This window comes from Octopus sinensis, linkage group LG6 (genome assembly GCF_006345805.1).
Source record: "Octopus sinensis linkage group LG6, ASM634580v1, whole genome shotgun sequence".
NCBI lineage: Eukaryota > Metazoa > Mollusca > Cephalopoda > Octopoda > Octopodidae > Octopus > Octopus sinensis.
This window is the reverse complement of record NC_043002.1, coordinates 47,633,028-47,654,198: the sequence shown is the minus strand read 5'-3', so window position 1 is coordinate 47,654,198 and position 21,171 is coordinate 47,633,028. Positions and strand designations below refer to the sequence as shown.

General features: G+C 30.7%; 1 protein-coding gene and 1 pseudogene across 14 annotated transcripts in view; one reads left to right on the top strand and one right to left on the bottom strand.

Annotated features, from left to right (window-relative positions):
- LOC115213470 (agrin) overlaps positions 1-21,171 on the top strand; it is a 771,489-nt gene that overhangs the window by 543,594 nt on the left and 206,724 nt on the right. The gene's annotated exons all lie outside the window — the stretch shown is intronic.
- Positions 15,986-16,104, bottom strand: LOC115213622 (annotated as a pseudogene).

The window sequence follows — 21,171 nt, the reverse complement described above, 5'->3', positions numbered from 1 at the left end:
CCTTCATTCTCATATATAGGTCTTTACATCTAATCAGATTGGGAAGGCTTTTGTGATTCATTAATAAGACAAATTTGTCTATAATACAAAAGTATTTTTTACAAATTTCAGATACTTGGTACCCATAAGAAGTTTGAGCAAAAATGAAAGCATTGCATATCATCTATTTAGAATGTAATTTAGTATTGACAAGCTAGTTAAAGCTCTTCAATATGGTCGTTGGAATTGCTAAAAACAGCTGTCAAATCTTCAAATTACACCTTACAATTTCAAACAAAAAACGATACAATAAATAATGTAGTGCTAGATACAAAATGCTTTAAAAATGAGAAAAGTATGTTATAGGTGTGAAATGCCTTTGCTTACTCAGTCAGGGCTGACCTTACTTTAAACAATAAGAACTTTTAACAATGGTGATAATAGTAGTTATAAAAATACATAGGTAAGAAAAACTTTAGCATTGAAAATAATGGCACTAAAGAAGAAATTGTTGCTTACATGTGAGTATATCATATCCCTTCGTCTTTCACCATCTCCCTATATCGAAATAGCTGTATACATATAGTATTCCTTTAGATATATTGTCTTGGAATTTCCACAAAATAAAGTTGTTTTTAATATATCATCATGTCAAGGAGCACATCTTCCATCCTTTTAATATTTGCTTTGTAAATATTAAAAATAAATGTTTTTAAACTAAAACTGTTCATGTATTATAGATATTTTCCTTAAAAGTTTCTTATTTTTCAATTTTAGCTAAAATACTCTTTGTTCATGTTTTGCTTGGACTTACAGAAAAAATTGACCTTTTCTTGACTTATCAGGAAATTAAGTCTAATTCTTTGGCTTGATCAATTCCGTTTATATTCACAAAACATTATTGATAAAAAGTCTGATCATAAAAAATTTCAAATAGTATACATCTCTTCAATTTCTGTGTTACCTTCTAATACATGTATAGCTATAGGCTTTAAGTTCATTTAAACATTACAGCTAACACTACACTTGAGCACTAGGGACATGTGATATGCACTTACATACATACAATAAAAATATATATAATTTAGCAACTATTAAAAAACAAAAATTAGTTGAAGTCAAATGGGTATTGAACCAGCATCTCAAATTTGGGTACTATGCATTTTATTGTTTCATTTATGATTATATTAGTGTATTAGTGTGCAACCAAATACATTTTATAGCATCACTTTAGACTGAATATAGGTTACCATTGCATATGTCAAACATAACTTCATATTTCCTATTTGTTTATATGGACACATATTCTATAGAAATCTCATTCACCCAAATCTCATTAGTTAATATATCATACAATATTTGTTTACAATTATCTCACAAAATTGGCAGGGGATTGATCTCTATTCAGATATGATTATATCGCGGGGTGAAGATAGAAGTTGTGTTAACGAGGTGATATCTCTTGCTTTTGTTCAATGAAAATTAATACTGTATGGAAATATATATGGAATCTCTTTGTGACTGTGCATAGATCATAAACTTAGAAAGGAGACTGAATACTAGTGAATAAAACTGGAAAGTAGTAATACATTTCATTTCAGGGAGGGGGTGGATTTAATTACCACCTGACAGCAGTAGCTATTTCATTTTTGTTTATTCCTTCCCATTTCTAGTCTTTCATATTTAATAGACATGTTCTTTGAAAAGTCTTTATTTATTAATATGCGTAATTTATATTCACATGTATGTGTGTATGAGGGAGTTTGTGAACACATGCATAAATATTAATATCATGTATATGAGCCTCTGCACAAAGGTGTATGTGTGCATATTTGTAGGTGTGTGTGTGTGTGCATACATGGTGTGTGTGCATGCATATATGTATGTGTGTGCATATATGTATGTGTGTGGGTGTGTTTATATATATTATACATAGATATACATGCTTTTTTATATATATGCACATGCACACACACACATACATATATACATATATACATGCAAATTATTTTCACTGAACTCATTAAGATATTTTGATTATATTTTCTGAAGCCTATTTTGTCACATTTTCTAATAAATAAGGATTTTGTTATAATATTAAGATGCCAAGCTGATAGTGCAAGAACTATTGAACTCATTCATTAGATCTGCTGTAACTTTTTTGTTCTTCAATTTATATTTTCTCCTTATATGATAAATTATTATGAACTATGATTAAGATTAAATATACTATTTTGTTGTGAACTAATTCACATTTAATATTTTTTCAATAAAAACTTTTGAATAAGTTGTTAGAAGAATATACATATATATATGTTAGAAAATTTCCAACACCATCTAATGCAGAGCATTAATGGTTTCTTTTAGTAACACTTTTAAAATCTCTGTCTGTGGCTCCTTCCTTACAGCTCATATTCTTAATTTAATTTCCTTGTTACCTTCCTGGTCTGTGTAAAGTGTAACTATTTCTTTGTCAATTTAACATTTAAAATGTCCTTAAAAGTTAAATTGTCTATTTCAATTTGAACTTGATGCAAACATTTTTCTACAGTATAGAAATTACTCTTTTGACATTTTAACTTTTGAAACTAGTTTTGAGAAAAGCTGCCAAATCAATCATAGATGGCTTATTATTAAAATAGCACAATATTTCATTGCCTTTTGACTTCAAGGCAAGTTAAGCATTTGAAAAGTCTCAAATATCTTGAATTCTTAAACTTTATACAAGCTGTATGTATGTGTATGTGTGTGTGTGTGTGTGTGTGTGTGTGTGTGCATGTGTGTGTGTGTGTGTACATGTTACATTATGCTATATACATTTATATCATTACATTAGTCTTTGACATTATTCACAAAAAAAGAAATCATTGAATTTGCATAGAAATAGTTTATTGAGATACACAGTGACATATTAAATCTCTGTCTAAGTTGTATTGAATATCTTTCCCTCTTACTCATATTTTATTCAAATTCTCAGCCCACTTCTCAACGAAAATGATTCTGTATGTTTTCTATTATCAATTATATCAAATGATTGATAACCAGACCAGAAAATGTTTATAAATTTTTTTTTCGGTTTATTTGTTGCGGGGCTTGCTAGGTTTTTATTTTGAAAACTTTAAAATGTTGAGGTTGTTGATATAACTGTGAATCAGAAGCATCACTTGCTCGTCTTAGAATAATGTTCCCAGTTATTATATACATTTTATAAGAAAGAATGAGAGAAATTTTCTTGAAAATTTTATGAAACAGTGACAGATTTTAATCTAAATCAGAATAAACTTAGAAAGTACTAATTATGAGCTAAGACAAGAAATAGACAAGAAGATTCACATTTTGAATTCAATTATTTTGCAAATACAAACTAGCTTGATAAAATTTATTTTAGTAATAATTGTAGTACCTTTAAAGAAATATTTCAATAAAATACTTCATAAAAAAATCTGCTAAAAATCTGTTTAAATGTAAACCACTATACCACAAGTTCTCTTAGTTATAAAAGGCATTTATAACTAGCATTAATAGTTTGAATTTATGGCCACAGTAAAGTTGTAAATTCTTAGTCAATACTCAGTTATATTTTTTCAGCCAAGTTAATTTTCCTTTGGAAACAATTTAAAAAAATGTTCACTATTTGATCTCTTTTAAAAATATTTCATAGGAAATCCTCTATGTTATCGGTATTTATATTTTACCCTAACATCACAAGTTACTGAAATTTATTATGACAAACATATTTGTAAAATAGCTTCCTCACACTTGTACTGTGTTTTATAAGGTAGAATACATACATAATCTCATGGAAAAGGTTGCATGGGTTCTTCTTGTCAATAGTTTTCATTTCATTCGCATGCTTTATAAGTTTTTAGAATCTCATGGGCTTTTTGTTTCTTTTTTTACTTCTATTTTATTTTATTTTTTTTATGGACTTGAACCAGTCCTTAATATTACAAAAGACAACTTTACTTGCTGCAACCATAGCCTTTAAATGTAATTTAATGATAATTTTTAATTCTGAAGATAGTGCTTCAGGTATATATGTGACATAGTATCAAAAATGTTATACTAAAACCATCAAAGTCTAAATGTGTAGATTTAATTTTTACAAGAAATATTTAGAGACTGAAACCAAACAGTATAAAAACTTAAATTTACATGTGAAAATTGTAATAATACATCAAGCATGCATAAACTAGGTATTGATAAACTATATGTCAACAACCTATTAATAAACTATATTGATTTATGGAGTTGTGAAGTTTTAGAATTTGATTTTTTAATTTTTAGTAAGTCAAAATATTTTTTTAATATTTTTATTTTCTACAATAAATAAAAATGTATAAAATTGCTAAAGCATACTGTCATAATTGTCAAATGAAATTATAATTCAGTTTTTGAAAAAAAATTCAAAGTCAGTGTTTGAATATTTGTAATCTGACTGGTTAGTGTTTAAATTAGCAATGTGGAGTAATGTTCAATGATCATATACAACTGAAGTTTCATTCCTTCATATCTGCTGTTACCAACTGAATAGCTTTTGAATTCCCAATTTGTATCTGGCTTTCTTCCTGAGGCTTTCAGAATTGTATACAATCCATTATAATTTCTAATGTGTCTAATAATTTTAAATATCTAGTGAAAATTTCTAAAAGCATGCCCATCTAATTGAAAAAAAAAAGACTATAAATCTGAGGAATTAGTTCTTTTTCATATGCTTGCTCTGTGCCTATATGTTAGATAGATTTTTCAGTTTTTCTGCACTGAGGCCTATAATATTTATGCCTCTAACTTTAATGGACTTTGTATTTCTTTACTTTGAATTTGGTGACTCATAGCTCTGTCATTTCTGATAGTTTGCAGCTTTCTGCAAGTTAGACAAATGTCTATCTTTCTATTCACATTTCTTTTTCATTCTTTATTACCAATTTGATTACTCATTTATTTCTTTTAAACACTAGTAAAACTAATCTCATTTTTCTCTATTCATTTTTCTTTCAGTTTTGAAGATTTCCTTTACTTATTTATTAGTCTATTTCTTCTTCCATAAAAATTGTTCTGTGTAACATCATAAGTTGATGTGGATTATCTCAGCTGAAAATGTACACCATATAAAACTTGGTGTTTGCCTCCAAACTATTCTGCAGTCATTTGGGTTTAAATGAATGTTCCTTTGTCAATGTTGCTAAATAGACATTCCTTTTCTTCTTGTTTTGTACATTTGCAGTTATAAAAAGAAAAAGCAAACAGTTGTGTAATTCTGAGAAAAAATTTGAAATTGTCATCTCCTAAATAATTGACTGTAAATATGTTTCAGAGATTTCTAGCTAATCTTTGAATTTACAGGGACTTTGAAGGAAAAAACAATACATTGTTGCTTTGATATGGATTGTTCTGCTAACATAAAACTTAGTGTTTTGCAAAAGACCACAATTACACAATCTTTGCATCTCTATTCTTGTCTGTTTTATGCTATAACAAATATGAAGGAGTTACTCTTTTTTCTTTCCAACCATTGTTATTGGTATATTTGTCAACTTTTCTTAAAATATTGATATCTTACTGCAAAATATGCAGATATTCAATACTTTCTCACTGTTCTATATTATTCTTTGTTTCTTTCTCATATGTATATATATATATATTGTATATTGTTGCAATCCAGATCTGTTCCTGGTTAATCATTTACAAATCATCCAGTTGAAAATGATTTTCATTCTTAAAATCTCTTGGTTTCTAAATAAGAGTTTAATGAATATTTTACAGAATACTTGATACTTTTATAACATTAGTTGTTATTTTTATGTAGCTTAATAATATACAAGAGTGAATGTGTGCAAATATAGTTTCCTCGTGTGTTTATACATATAAATCCTGTGTAGTTAATTTTTTTCTCTTTCATAGAACTTATGGATACTATATTAGATTAGATAATTTCTTTATTTATTATTTATGTTGTTAATTGTAATTCAATTCTTGAGTTTTGAGATATTCAGGAAAATATTTTGAGATGTAACAATTTTCTAACCAATATTTCACACTCTGATGGATTTCATCTTATATTAAATTATTTATTAAAATAATAGGTAGCTTTTATAATAGTAATATTTATTTCTATTAGAAAAAAAAATTGTATGTTCTATTTGTGATATATAACCCAGCCACATACTTTTAATGTGTAGATTGGAATATTTCAATAATTCAAACAATATAAAATTATACCTATATATATATATATAAATATATATATATATATACATACAAAGTTGTTTCAAATGAGGATCTTTTCTGCTTCCATTGAAAATATTTTAACTTGGGCCTTCTCATGGGTGATAACTTATCACTTTCTTTGTAAGTGGTGACTGAAAATATTGAATAAAATTTCTTGTTAATTATATGTGTGTGAATGGATGAAGGTATGCAGCAATGCTTGTATGAATTATGTACTTCCTTCAGCCTAGTATATCTTCCTTCTACAATACAATAAATGGACCTTATTAAAAATAAATATACGATATGTCTTAGGCAATAAATAGAAATAATTGAAATTTTGGTAAATTCTTGAGAATAATTTTGATTCTTCAAAATAAATATCTAGAAGTGCAAAGAAGTTGAACTTTTTATACTGTAAATCATCATTTTAAACTTTTCTTTCTACTGTGTCTTGTAAGATATCTGTCATTTTAATATCAAAATATATTTTATTCATGAAAGCTATTTTATCAGTTATACATATATATTGTGGAAGAAACTATATTTTATCAGACAAAGAAAAATAATTTTTTTTAAAACCTAAGAAATTTTTTTTCCTTTTGTTCCCAGCATATCTTGCTTCACTTTTTTTCCTAGACTATTCAACCTCTTTCGTGTTGGTGCCACAAAAAAATGCACCCAATCATAGAAACAAAGCAGAGTGACACATATGAGCACCAGTCCATAGGAGAAGTAGTCCCCAATGAGGATTGACTCAAATCATGATGACCTGTTCAACCCATGCCAGCATGGAGAGTAGATGTAAAGTCATATACATACATATATATACATATATATATATATATATATATAATATATATATATATATATATATATATATATTATATATATATATATATACACACACATGCATATATGTGTGTGTGTTTGGATATGTACATATATGTATATTTTCACATACAGACTAAGTATATCTCTTCCCTTGAACAGATGCTATACTAAAATGACAGTCCACTTGAAGATTAGAGGAAACAATATTAACTAGATCTCAGCAACAGAAAAAACAGTAAAATATTCCTTGTTGGCTGTGGTCAATAACTCTTTAATGTAGCATCTTCCTACATGTCCCTTATATTCTATGATCTGTGCTAACTACTTTTCCTGTAGCCTTGTTTGATCTAAACATAACATAATTACTTTTCCACTTTCCTTCCACTTATTTTATGCCCTAATAAGACAAATTTCTTATGTTGTCAGTTTCTACTTTCACATTCAACATCTCGGCATTTACATCAACTTGCCTATCTGTCTTTCTTGTGTAACAATCAGTATTGCTTTCACACAACTAAATTCATAGGACACTTTCTTCTTTACAGCAAGCACTATTGTTTTTTTTGTTTTTTTGCTCATGAGAAATTTTGTGAAATTCTTTGGTAGTTGTGATTGATACAGTTATGTCTGGCATGGGAATATTCAAGTGAAGTCCCTTTCAAATAAACACAGTAATACTTTGCTCCAGTTCATTCACAGATTTCATTTTTAGCTTTACTAAGATGTATTGGTTGGTTGTTATTGTTATTATAAACTGATGATTAAAGGCATTCAAACCATGTCCATCGTGGCTCTTCAGACATAGTTCATTTCAGACTACAATATGCAATATGTCCTTCACTTTGTTTTTGAAGATGGTAGGGTATGATTTGAGGGAGATTTGTTTGTAATTTTTTACTAGGTATAACCATTTAGAGATTCCTTGTCTGTTTTATTGGTGAGTATTCAACGGTGCACCAACTCCACATATCACATCCAGCAGATATTTTATGTTTTATAATCCTTTATAACCTAGCAATATCACACCAGATATACTACTATATGCAACACTTTTTTTTTAATAACAGATAAAGGCTCAGCCAGGCTTCTAGCCAAGGAAAACTTTTACAAACATACATATATATATATTGGGAGGGTCTGTGTGTGTGTGTGCGTGCATGCATGTGTGTACACGTGCATGCATGTGTGTACACGTGCATGAATGTGTGTGTGTGTGCACTTATGTGTGAGAAATTTAGTGAAATCCATATTTAAAATATTCATTGTTTTTCTTTGCTTACTTAGTGGGTTGAAAGGAATACATGCCCCCACTCACACACAGATATACTCATTCACACATTAAATTTAACCTACTCAATAATATTCTATTTTCATAATGGTTTGGCACAAAGCACTGGGTATATGAGGGAAAAGAAATGAGATTATGTTATCATTGCATAATTTTTTAGTGGCATATGTAGCAATCAGAAATCAAATCTGCCATGCTTCTGACTATAGATTACAGATGGTAAGCTCCCAGAAAGATAAATGTTCTTATATTGTAATAATTCCCAATACCTTGGGTTAGGGGCATCAGGTATGTATAGCACAAACCTATATTTATGGAAAATATGAAGAAATTAGAAATGAAAATGTGGAATAATGAAATGCAGCACCTCCTCAGAGGAGAAAATATAAAAAGACAAAGAATAAATAGTAAGATTGAAGGAAATTAATGCTGATCAGCTCCACCAGTTTGAGAGTATAATCAATTCAAAAGTGAAATAAACTGATTGGTTATGAGACAGTAGGATAAAATCACTGCCAAACAAAGAATCCTACTTGATATGTAAAACTTTTCCTCTTCCCCCACAAGAAAACATTTCACTGCATTTTTGAACTGTTTGTAAAAACAGTTAGTTTACCTATAAGACTAAAGTAAGTCTATTTGAAAAAAAAAAAATACCAAACTAGCATGAAACAAGAGTTGTTTGATCTGATGAAAGCAATAAAATATCTGAGATAGATTGTTGAATATGACGTTTGTGTTATGTGAAAAAGTTGACATTGTATCAAGTAGATTCAAAGATTTTTCTGAAACTTTATGGAAATTTTGTAACAATTTCATATGAAATAAGTTTAACAAAGACAGTGCATTCAACTTGAGCATTTGTAACAACAGTTCATGTTATATGGGTTTAGAAAATGCAAACATACATTGTGTTGGCTTTGATGGTTTTATTATATGGATACTTTTATCTTAAAAGTAGAAGAAAATAAATTTTTAATATTTTCTGTTATCTGTATTGTTCTGTATTTATAAATATTACTTTATATAATTTTTAAAATAACAAATATGAAAATTACTATCCAGCATGTAAGGCAATATTCTAATTAAGCTCTTGCCCCAAGAAATATTCTAAAATTATTAACAAGATTTCAGAAAAATTAAATGGAGTTCATTTGGTTGGGGCTTCTATTCTTGCAGATATGATTCCCTATTCTCCCTTGAACTATCATAAAATGAAATTAATATCATTACTTAAAAGAACCCCTTCATATCTCCATATCACCTGCCATCATTCAATATACCTTTCCAGTTATTTTAGCAGAGATATGATCAAAACTTTTGCTACTCAAGTTTATTGTTCTGAGATATATCTTCTTCTTCTTCTTCTTCTTCTTCTTCTTCTTCTTCTTCTTCTTCTTCTTCTTCTTCTCATTATTATTATTATTATTATTATTTGTAATACTTAATCAGTTGGTCCTGAGTTTCTCTTATCATTATCTAGACCTTTGGGCTAGACACTCATTCCTTTTTATTTTACTAGAAAAGGTGTAGCTACATTTTACCAGCATGCCAGCATATTTTCAAGTACCTGTGGTATTCCTATGTAACTAAGTACTAAATATGCTCATCTGCCATACAATAGATATGTATGCTTATTTTGATAAGTGCTGCTCCTTGATCTGTTTGTTTAACAAATACAAATACATTGACTATTCATAACTCTTATAGAATTCCTCACTATACTTCTTTCTATTGAAGATGTATTTTCTTTGAATTACATCTTTAAATAATAGAGTTATCAGCTGCAGCTGTTATGCTTTCAATCTCTCAACCAACTCTACTGAATACTTAACATTCAAAATCTACACAAAAAATTCCCTGACACAAAGAGATGGCAAAGCAAAAATATAAGAAGACTAATGAGTTTTATGAATAAACGGCTAAAATATTTGAATATTTGATAATGATTTAAAACAATGATTGAAAAGTATTAGGTTTCCTATTTTTATTTTCTCAGAATTGAATAACAAAAAATTAAATTATGATGTAATAACTTTTAACTGGAAAAAAACTAGAAACTGATACAGCATTGAAATAATAATAGATGACATTAACAAGAACTGATATAGCATTTAAACAGTAGCAGGTGACATTAACAGAAACTTGATAAGCAGATGACAACATATAGGATAAAAAAATATAGGTTTTAGAAAGATAATGAAATTCCTTTTCTTATTAGGGTCTTTAATATCACGGCATGGATAATGATAATTCGAAAAGAAATAACTTTAATTTAATTCTGTTACGAAGATTAACCTAACTTGTCTCCTTTCTGCATTTTAGGGAGCTATTAGTTTATGGATCTGATACTTGTCTGTTTATAGATGAACTATACAATCCATCCAAGTGTCAAGCAGATAAACTGAAATATTATCTAACAAAAGAGTTTGTATTATTCTTTTACCATTAAAAGCAAATGTGTAATGCAGAGATAACTAAGTAAATATTTGACAACAAACGAATACAAAACTGAAAGTAGCACCCTATTTTCATAGATAGAATATTGTCGTTAATCTTTTCAGACTATTATTCACAGAACTGCAAGAAATGTTCATGCATATGGAAATATCTGATGCTACGATACATTTCTAAGTAAAGATCGAGTAAGCAAACCATCTATGTTTTAGTTATCTTATGCAAGAATACTAATAGAGTAAATTGTTTATTGCTTTAGTATTGAAGAGCATCTCTCAAATGTAATTGGTAGTTTACTAATGTGTATTGAAATATTGACAAACATTTTGATATAACATTTGTAACTAGAAGTTACTACACTAATCTCCTTCTCGATAATTACTCTCAGGAACTAGTACTCGGAAGAAAATATACGAAAATATGTTAATTAGAACCAAGAGAATTTGTGTTAATTTGAGTTAAATTAATTATCTTTAAAAGAAAGCTTTTACTATATCTAAAAACGTGTTATTGCTCCTCAAAGTTTGGAAGGGAATTTTATTTTATTGCATTTACAGTAGCTGTATTCTATTAGATCAATGAAGCTTGTTCTTTACTTAAATTTTGTTTATATTTCTTCCTATTTTTCTCCTTTCTACTACATTCAGAATATTAATAATAAAGCTAATGTATATATATAGAGCTTTAATGAGTTTTCTAAGATGCTATGGTAATTTAAAAAATACTAATCAGATTATCAGAATATTCAGTTATCTGGCAGCCCTCCAATCCCAGTGGTGCTGGATAGAAGGGAGTTTGTTGAACATAGATTGCTCAGTAAAACATGTATAATTATTATCCATAACAAACAATTAAAAGAAAATTCACTTACAATATTGCCATGATAACAACTAAATTATAATTATTGAACAATTTGGCTGTTTTTGCATCCTCCAACAATTTTTATTGCAATATTTGGTAATATTAAGTGACAGGTTAAATCTTTGGTTAATATTAAACTGTTCCACGAAATAATTCATTTTCATTCTATGGATTTTCCCATTCTTTGTCAACAGAAAATTTTAATTTGAACTTTGAACACATTCTTTGTCTCAGTATATAGTTGCAATAAATTATATATATATATATATATATATATATATATATATTATATATATATATATATATATATATATGTATATATGTATATATATATATATTTACATGAAGTTAAATATATGCCTGGCCATAGAGTGACCAATAGTTTTGCATCCATAAAACAGTTAGCTTTAGATGATTCGTCAGACTCCAATGGATGCGGGCATATAACCTCTCTTCAAACAGGAGGTAGAAAGCTGTTATGATAATATACACTGTCTGTGCTGGTATGTATGTATGTGTATATATATATATATACACACACACACATACATACATACATACATAGCTACTAAATGCAATAAAAGAGATATGGATGACTTAAAATTGTCATTCTGTGATAGAAAGTGTCAATGCCAGTGAGAAAGATATCACTCATATCATCAATACCTTCCCCAAAATATCTGTAAAATACAATGTACCCATGAGGCATGGCATTGTTGCTAAAACTGTTTGTAATGTCCTGATAGTTGTACCAAAAACACACTACAACCATTGAGCATCTACACTTTTCAAAATTATGAATACTGGTAGAATATTCCTGTGAAATCAGCAACCCAGTACAAGCACAACAGGCTAGATATGGTTGCTATGGGAAAGGAAGTTGCAGTGAAGCACTGTTGTAGAGATCACCTGATAAGAGGATGAGTGATAGACACAGGGCGAGTGATGGATGTCAATAGAGGGTGATAAGAAAGAGAGTAATGTGAGACAGAGACAATGATGGCTAGTAATAAAGAAAGTGATTGTAGAGGAGATTGAATATGGGCAAATCTGATGCCATCCTTTGTTGTACAGCTGATGCAATACAGTGATAGAAGAGAGGGTGAATGACAACTGGGAGGGTAACAAAGAGAAGGATAGGGCAACAGATGATGAACCTACAATGCATCCCAACCTCAATCACTACTACACATTGTGTCTATTTTACCATACTTACTTGGGTGGGTATAACCTCTCCAACACTATGTGCCATTAATCATCAGTTATTTGTATTTTCCTTCAAGCATCATCCCAAGTTTTTCTAAGTTTCTCCCATTCTTCAGGTTCCACCCACATGAGAGCTCAGCACTTTTATAGAACTGACGTCTTCCGTACCTATCACATGCTTTTCCAGCACAATCTTCTCCCTTACCCATTACATCTAATTACTATATATCCATTGTCCCTCTCAACCCATTTTCCATTAGTGTTTGAGCATACTAACATTACACATCCAGCATATTTGTTTCATTTCATTTTAACTTTTACTGTCTCTCTGCATTCAAAGCTCACATCTTGTTACCAAGCAGCATCATAACCCTCACACAAATACCATGATTTGTTCTTCACTTTGATAAATGAACACAGCAGACTAGGTAGCAGAAGTTACAAGTTACATATAGGGAGCCTTCCAGATATTTGAAAGTATTTATTTGATGTGTTTTCTTCCTACCGACTTCTGTGCACAGACCATGTATGAAGGCTACCTTGAAGAAGGTAGCCTTCATACATTTGCCCATGATCTGACAACAGCTCCTGTATCTTCATAGTTTACTCTAAGTACGCCATATTCTATAATAATATATTCAACTCCTTTTCTGAATATCATGTACATCTATTTCTCTGGTATCTGTGGGGTTCTGATTCCTTTCTTTCCAACTAAAACTTTAGTTTTTGCTAAATTTATTTAGAGGTCTTTTGATTCTAGATTTTGCTTCCTTATTTTCTCTGGAATTTCTCCTGTAATTCTAATACAGATTCAGCAATAAGAACTAGATTGTCAGTATACAGGTGTTCGCTTGGACAACTGGTCTTAAGCTTCTGTAATACTCTGAAAGATTATAATAAGCTGAAGGGAGCAGAAAACTGAGCCTCACTCAGTTTCATGCCCATGTGTGTTTGAATTTACGAGCAGGAAAAAATGCATTCAAACTATATTGTAGAGCTTGTTCGTATCTTTGAAGTTGAGAATTATTTCCCTCATTACACTGGATTATATGCAATTATAAGCTAAGTTTGAATATGATAAAATCTCAGTATTTTTATGTAGTACTCAGTATGAATTCCTGGTTATATGCATTTATATATATATATAAATAAATTACAAATGAAGGACAGGTATTGATGCATTACAGCTGCTTCTAACAACTCCTTTAATTGATTAATGAGGACATTATATTATTATATCATTAAGCGACAAGCTGGCAGAAACGTTAACTGCTACATTCTAGTCCAAATTCCGCCGAGGTCGGCTTTGCCTTTCATTCTTTCGGGGTTGATTAAATAAGTACCAGTTCCGCACTGGGGTCGATATAATCAACTTAATCCGTTTGTCTGTCCTTGTTTGTTCCCTCTATGTGTAGCCCCTTGTGGGCAGTAAAGAAATAAATGAGAACATTATATCAATTCCAAAGAAACTGTTCTCTTCAGATGTATACTTTACAATGAAGGACATTCCAAATAATTTAACATAGTATAAAATTTTTTTTAAATCCCAAAGCCAACATTTCCAACATTCGGCTGCTATTTCAGTTGACACAACACCCACCCCCATACATATATATATATATATATATTCATATATATGCATATATTTGTTTGTTTGTTTCATTCTTTCGGGGTTGATTAAATAAGTACCAGTTCCGCACTGGGGTCGATATAATCAACTTAATCCGTTTGTCTGTCCTTGTTTGTTCCCTCTATGTGTAGCCCCTTGTGGGCAGTAAAGAAATAAATGAGAACATTATATCAATTCCAAAGAAACTGTTCTCTTCAGATGTATACTTTACAATGAAGGACATTCCAAATAATTTAACATAGTATAAAATTTTTTTTAAATCCCAAAGCCAACATTTCCAACATTCGGCTGCTATTTCAGTTGACACAACACCCACCCCCATACATATATATATATATATATATATTCATATATATGCATATATTTGTTTGTTTGTTTGTATGCATGTATGTATGTGTGTATGTATGTAGGTAGGTAGGTCGGTTGTAAAGCATGAAAATTACACCTAAAACTATTTATTTTTCAAGTACTTGATTAATAAGTTTACTTATGTCACTTGAGAAAATCCTTAGAGCTCACATAAAAAGTGACCAGCAGTACTGGCTGTAGAAAGTTTTATTGGATTTGGTACTACCTGTTCTTTAAATTACAAAAGCAGTATATGATTAACACAAGATGAAGTAGAAAAAACATAGCTACAAAGAAATAACATTTCCACATAATGAAAAACTTATATGACCTAAAAGACAAGCATTTTGTTTTCATAATCAGCAAATTTTACTTTTAAATAATTTCATAAGCTGTCACTCAATATCTAAATCACACTGGACCTATTCCCCAAGATACTGAACATTTAGGATGTGTTTTTTACAGTTCATTTTTGAATGGGTGCAAGTAGAGTTATGAAGTGTGCAACCATGTGATTTTGGGTTCAGTCCCACCACATGACATCTTGGGCAAGTGTCTTCTACTATAGCCCCAAGTCAACCAATGCTTTGCAAGGGAATTTGGTGGGCATAAAATATGTGAAAGCCCTTTGTACTTATATGTAGTGGGCGTGCACATATAAATACATACTCACACACACACATACATATACATATATACATATGTATGTATATTATTAATAAAATACAATATTATATTCTCATAATTCACCTTGCCAATCGGTTTCATACAAAGTTTGTGATAAACCCATCAATCATCAAGAAAAGAATAGTTTAATCCTTTTAGCATTTCCTGAGGATTACTGGGGTTACCTCAATGCTTGAATTAAACTTTTTGGTAAAGTAGCATATATGAGAATATTGTACTGTATTAACAACAACAACAACAATAATAATAATAATAATAATAATCCTTTCTACTATAGGCACAAGGCCTGAAATTTGGGGTAGGAGAACAGTCGATTACATTAACCCCTGTGCTCAACTGGTACTTATTTTATCAACCCCGAAAGGATGAAAGGCAAAGTCAACCATGGCAGAATTTGAATTCAGAATGTAATGATGTATGAAATGCCACGAAGCATTTCACCTAGCATGCTAACAATTCTGCCAGTTCACTGCCTTTAAAGTGTGAGATGCTTCCAGCACCTGGGTTTCCCAAGTGGTCACCCATCAAAGTACTAACTAGGCTCAATATTGCTTAACTTCAGTGATTGGATGAAAACTGTTGTATTCAACATGATATGGCCATTGATGTATCCACCTCTGATGAGAATCTAATAATAATAATGCGTGTGTGTGTGTGCGGGCATGTAAGTACGTGTGTCCTTATGATTGTGTTTGCCCATCCATCACTTGACAACCGGTATTTTTGTGTTTATGTTCCTACAAGAGTCCAATAGAATAAGTAGTTAAATTTAAAATAAGTATTGGAGTTGATTTGTTTTATTTGCTCTACAAGCATGGCCAGAGTTCAATGGCTGCATCAAGTTAAAGTGTAAAAGGGTATCTCCTGTTTGTATCTTGATAAATCAACATATTTGTTCCCAAATTTCCATGATACATAATAGAACCAATAGTTTTGTTACACTTCTTTGTGATTTATATATTTCAGTATATAAAGGTATATTTCGTGTTTCATGCATACTCACATGCTTAAAAACATATTTTCTCATGCTCTATTACATTTCAAATAACAGTATGTGTATATATATATATAATATAATATAATATATATAATATGATATAATATAATATATATATGTACACACACACATACAGCGTGTTTATATAATCAATATACACAAGCAAATATATAGAAATATGTGCATATATATACACACACAGAGAAAGACAGAGACAGAGACAGACAGACAGGCAGACAGACAGACAGATAGATAGACAGATAGATAGATAGATAGACAGAGAGACAGAAAGACAGATTCACATATGCACACACAGTGGAAAGTAAAGAATGTTCTTTTCACTTTATTTTGCTTTCTATTCAATTATTTTCTTAGCTGTAAATATTGAATTATGTATTTATGTATTCTATGTTGCATAGAAGTAACAAACATGACTTCATTACTCACACACACACGCTCATACTTCCTTGTGTGTATATATATATATATAAGATTTTTTTGCGTAATGAGAAAAAAACCCAAGGCTGTGTAGATATTAGAACATTTATAGTTAGAAGGTCTTACAGCTGTTTCCAGGATATTTTTTCATTATATCCCTTCATCGGAGACAGTGTGAGAGGATGGTTAAGTAATAGTTAATTTAGATAGGATACAAAATAGAGAGTGAGGTGGAGGAAAGAAAATAGATGTAAGATATGTAGGGATATTGAAGTTATAGATCCATTTTTTAGGCAGAATGGTATATATGTAAGATTCCAATAATTTATGAGTGAAATCCAACAGAATTTAAAACGGGTCCTTCCAAATATAGAGTTTATAGACAATGTAAGATTCTAATACATTATGAGTGAGATCCAGCAGTATTTAAACTTGGTCATTCCAAGTACAGAATTTATAAATTCTGTGTGTGGTGTGTGCTTATGAACAGGTGTGTGTCTATATATATATATATATATATATATACACACACACACATACATACATACATACACCCGTCCTCAAGCACATATATATTAATCTATGCTGGACCCATGAAGGAAACTCTGTATGTTATTCAATTTGCATTATGTTTTTATAAATCCCTGCAATATGAACTTTATTAAAAAAAAAAAAGACGACATTTTCAATAATGTAATTTTACATATACTATGGAAGAAAAATGACTAGATGGCAACAAATTGAACATAAAATTAGTTCTGCATTCTATGCCTTCTTACTACTATTATATGTACATCCATACATATGTACCAAGCACTTGTGTCATAAATACAGTCAACAGATGCTTTATATCCAAGGCTATCCATCAATGAAAGGATATTCATTTGCAATTATTTTCTAAAGCAATGTGTCTCTAGCTTACTGCTAAGTAACTTGTGACATAGAATTAAGCGTACTTTCCTGTTGCAATGCACTGCAATGGTTTTAAACTGTCAATGTTCAATAGTCAAATACCTCATCTTGTTTCCACAGTATACATGAATATATTTCCTGAGGAAATGCAACTTTGATGTTACTGAGATCGAGTATTACAAAAACTGAAAGGAATGATTAGATGGGAAATAATATATATATGTATGTACTATGTATGTATTGTGAGTGTGTGTGTATGTGTGTGAGTATTTATCAATTACAGGCTAATATTTTAACTGCATAAATCTAAAAAAACAATATACATTAAAGATGGGTTCTGGGACACTAGTAAGCAGTTGGGACCTGAGTGTCTGATAAATTACCTGAAAAACAAATGTGAAATTTATCAAGATAGAATTTACATTTCATACCAGGAAAATTAATACAGAAAGAGAAAGCGAAAGTGATAGAGAGAAGGGATAGCAAGATAGAGAGAGAGATAGCAGTTACTCTGTAGAGAACTTGGTAATACAATAACTCAGATTATGAAAGATATGAGGTTTGAATAACGTTGTAGGGTCTATTCCTTTTCTAAGCACTGATCTAGTACAGTTAAAGCTGATTATATATATATGAGGGGGTGCTGAAAGGTGGTTGGCTTTAAGGGTATTGCAGAAGGCCTGGCTGGAGGCCCGACCTTCCAGGATCTTTTATAGGGCTTGGTAAGGCTGAAGGACTGCTGCAATAAGTGTGCAAATCTGACTGTAGAATATGTAGAATAAAATCATAATTAAACTGATCCTCCGGCACATTCTTTTACCCAAAGCCTGGAACTCTTCAGCATCCCCTCATGTGTGTGTGTGTATGTGTGTGTGTGTGTGTGTTTACTCTCTGCCAAACAACCTCAGAGATTTGCAAGATGTAGTCTTCCAAGAGCATCTACACAAACACCTGAAATATCAAGATGAAGCCACACCATGGTAGGAGGCTCAAAGAAGAGCAGCTCTATTCAACTTGGTGCTTCACCAAAAACAATACAGAAACGAAACCCAAACACTGGAAGACAGTGCTTCAGCATAGCCTGAGCCCTTGGCTGAAACCAGTGAAAGATAAAAGATAAAATGATACATATATATTTTGTATAAGTATGTATACATATATAAGTGTATATATATATCTATATATCACGTGATTGACCAGACCATCAGATGTTGTTACACATCGCTGGTCACAATGCATTCGCATTGTTTTAGCCTTCGAATGACATCACCCCGCTGGCTAAGCGAGCAGGCCAATATCTATCTCTCTCTCTCTCTCTCTATATATATATATATATATATATATATAGATAGATAGATAGATCATTTGTAAAAAACATAAATCCAAAAGAAGAAGCACACTTTAAGATGTAGAGCAGTATATATTAAAAATGGGGAAGGCCACTTTATGGGATTATCTTAGGTTCCCCCTTTAAGGATGGGAAACCTAAGGTAATCCCATAAACCAACCTTTCCCATTTTTAATATATATATATGTTTATAGTGCAAACAGAGTTAGTGGTTATAATAACCAACTTAGGGATAAAATATCCATATGTACTATCAGTATCTGTTACTCGTGTTATCCCCAGGCATTGGTGTGCAGGCACACTATGCACGTAGAGTGCAGGTAACAACAGGATAAACAAGAGTTTATCAGGAAACAAATACAAATAATCAGAAAATAGAGAAAACCTCAGATTAACAAACACATCAGATGGACCACATTTATAGCTTAATTTTTAATACAAATCATGACATAACAAATAGGTGATGTAACAGACCTTATGGCCATTTCCACATCCATAGCCAAACACTGTCTATAAATAATTGCGAAAATAAAATTCTTTTATTCTCGCAATTATTTCTAGACAGCATTTGGCTTTACGCAATTATTTATAGACAGCATTTGGCTACAAATGAAACAGCTGTAAGATTTGTTATGTCATCTATTCGCTATGTTATGCTTTGAATTAAAAAATAAACTATAAGTGTGGTCCAGTCAATGTGTTTGTTAATCTGAGTTTTTTCTTTGTTTTCTGATTATTTATATATATTTATATACATATAGACACATGTGTGGCTGTGTGGTATGAAGTTCAGTCTCACTGCGTGGCACCTTGGGCAAGTGTCTTCTACTATAGTTTCAGGCTGACCAAAGCTTTGTGAGTAGATTCGGTAGATGGAAACTGAAAGAAGCCTGTCATATATATGTATATGTTTGTGTGTCTGTGTTTGTCACCCCCACCATCACTTGACAACCAATTTTGGTGTGTTTACAACCCCCATGACTTAGTGGTTCAGCAAAAGAGATCAATAGAATAAGTACTAGGCTTCCAAAGAATAAGTTCTGAGGTCACTTTCTTTATCTAAAGGCAGTGCTGCTGCATGGCCACAGTCAAATGACTGAGACAAGTAAAAGAATAAAAGAAAAACATGAATATATATATATGGATCTATATGCATGTCTGTGTATATATATATATATATATATATATATGGAAGGTACACTATGTTTAAATGGTTCAGAAGCTTGCTTTACTATCATAAGGACTGACGTTTCATCTCACAGTATGAGATCTTGAGGCTTGTGAGTGAATTGAGCCGATGGAAACTGTGCAGAAGCCCATCAAATGAATTTAAATTGTAATCCAAAGGTCCGAGTTTGTCACACCACCATGCTGTTTCATACTGATTCTATCTGAAATTACATGAACGTTTTCTATGTTGGTGGAACATTCGGTTTCTTAGTTGTTAATTCAATGAATCAATGATCATCTATTATATTAGATTGACCAACTGCATACTCTACTACAGGATTTCCATTTATTTCATATATATATAAATATATATATGTACACACACACACACACACACACACACACACACACTGCATAGATGTATGGTCAAGAATCTCACTTTGGCACTATATAGCTTTGGATTTAACTCTACTGTATGGTACATTATACATATGTCTTCTGTTATAGGCCTTGTGGGTGAATTTGTGTGATGAAATTGTGTGGAAATCCAGTAGATGTGTGTGTATGTATGCATGTCTGTGTGTGTGTTTGTGCCAATATTAGTCCCACCACCACTTGGAAATTGGTGTTGGTCTGTTTATGTCCCTATAACTTAACAGTTTCACATAAGAGTCTGATAGAATAAATACTAGAATTATAAATAAGTTTGTTCAACTAAAAAGAAATCTTCAATGTGGTTTCCCAGTATAGCAGTTGTCCATTGACTGAAACAAGTTAAAGATAATGTATATACGTGTGTGTGTATACAT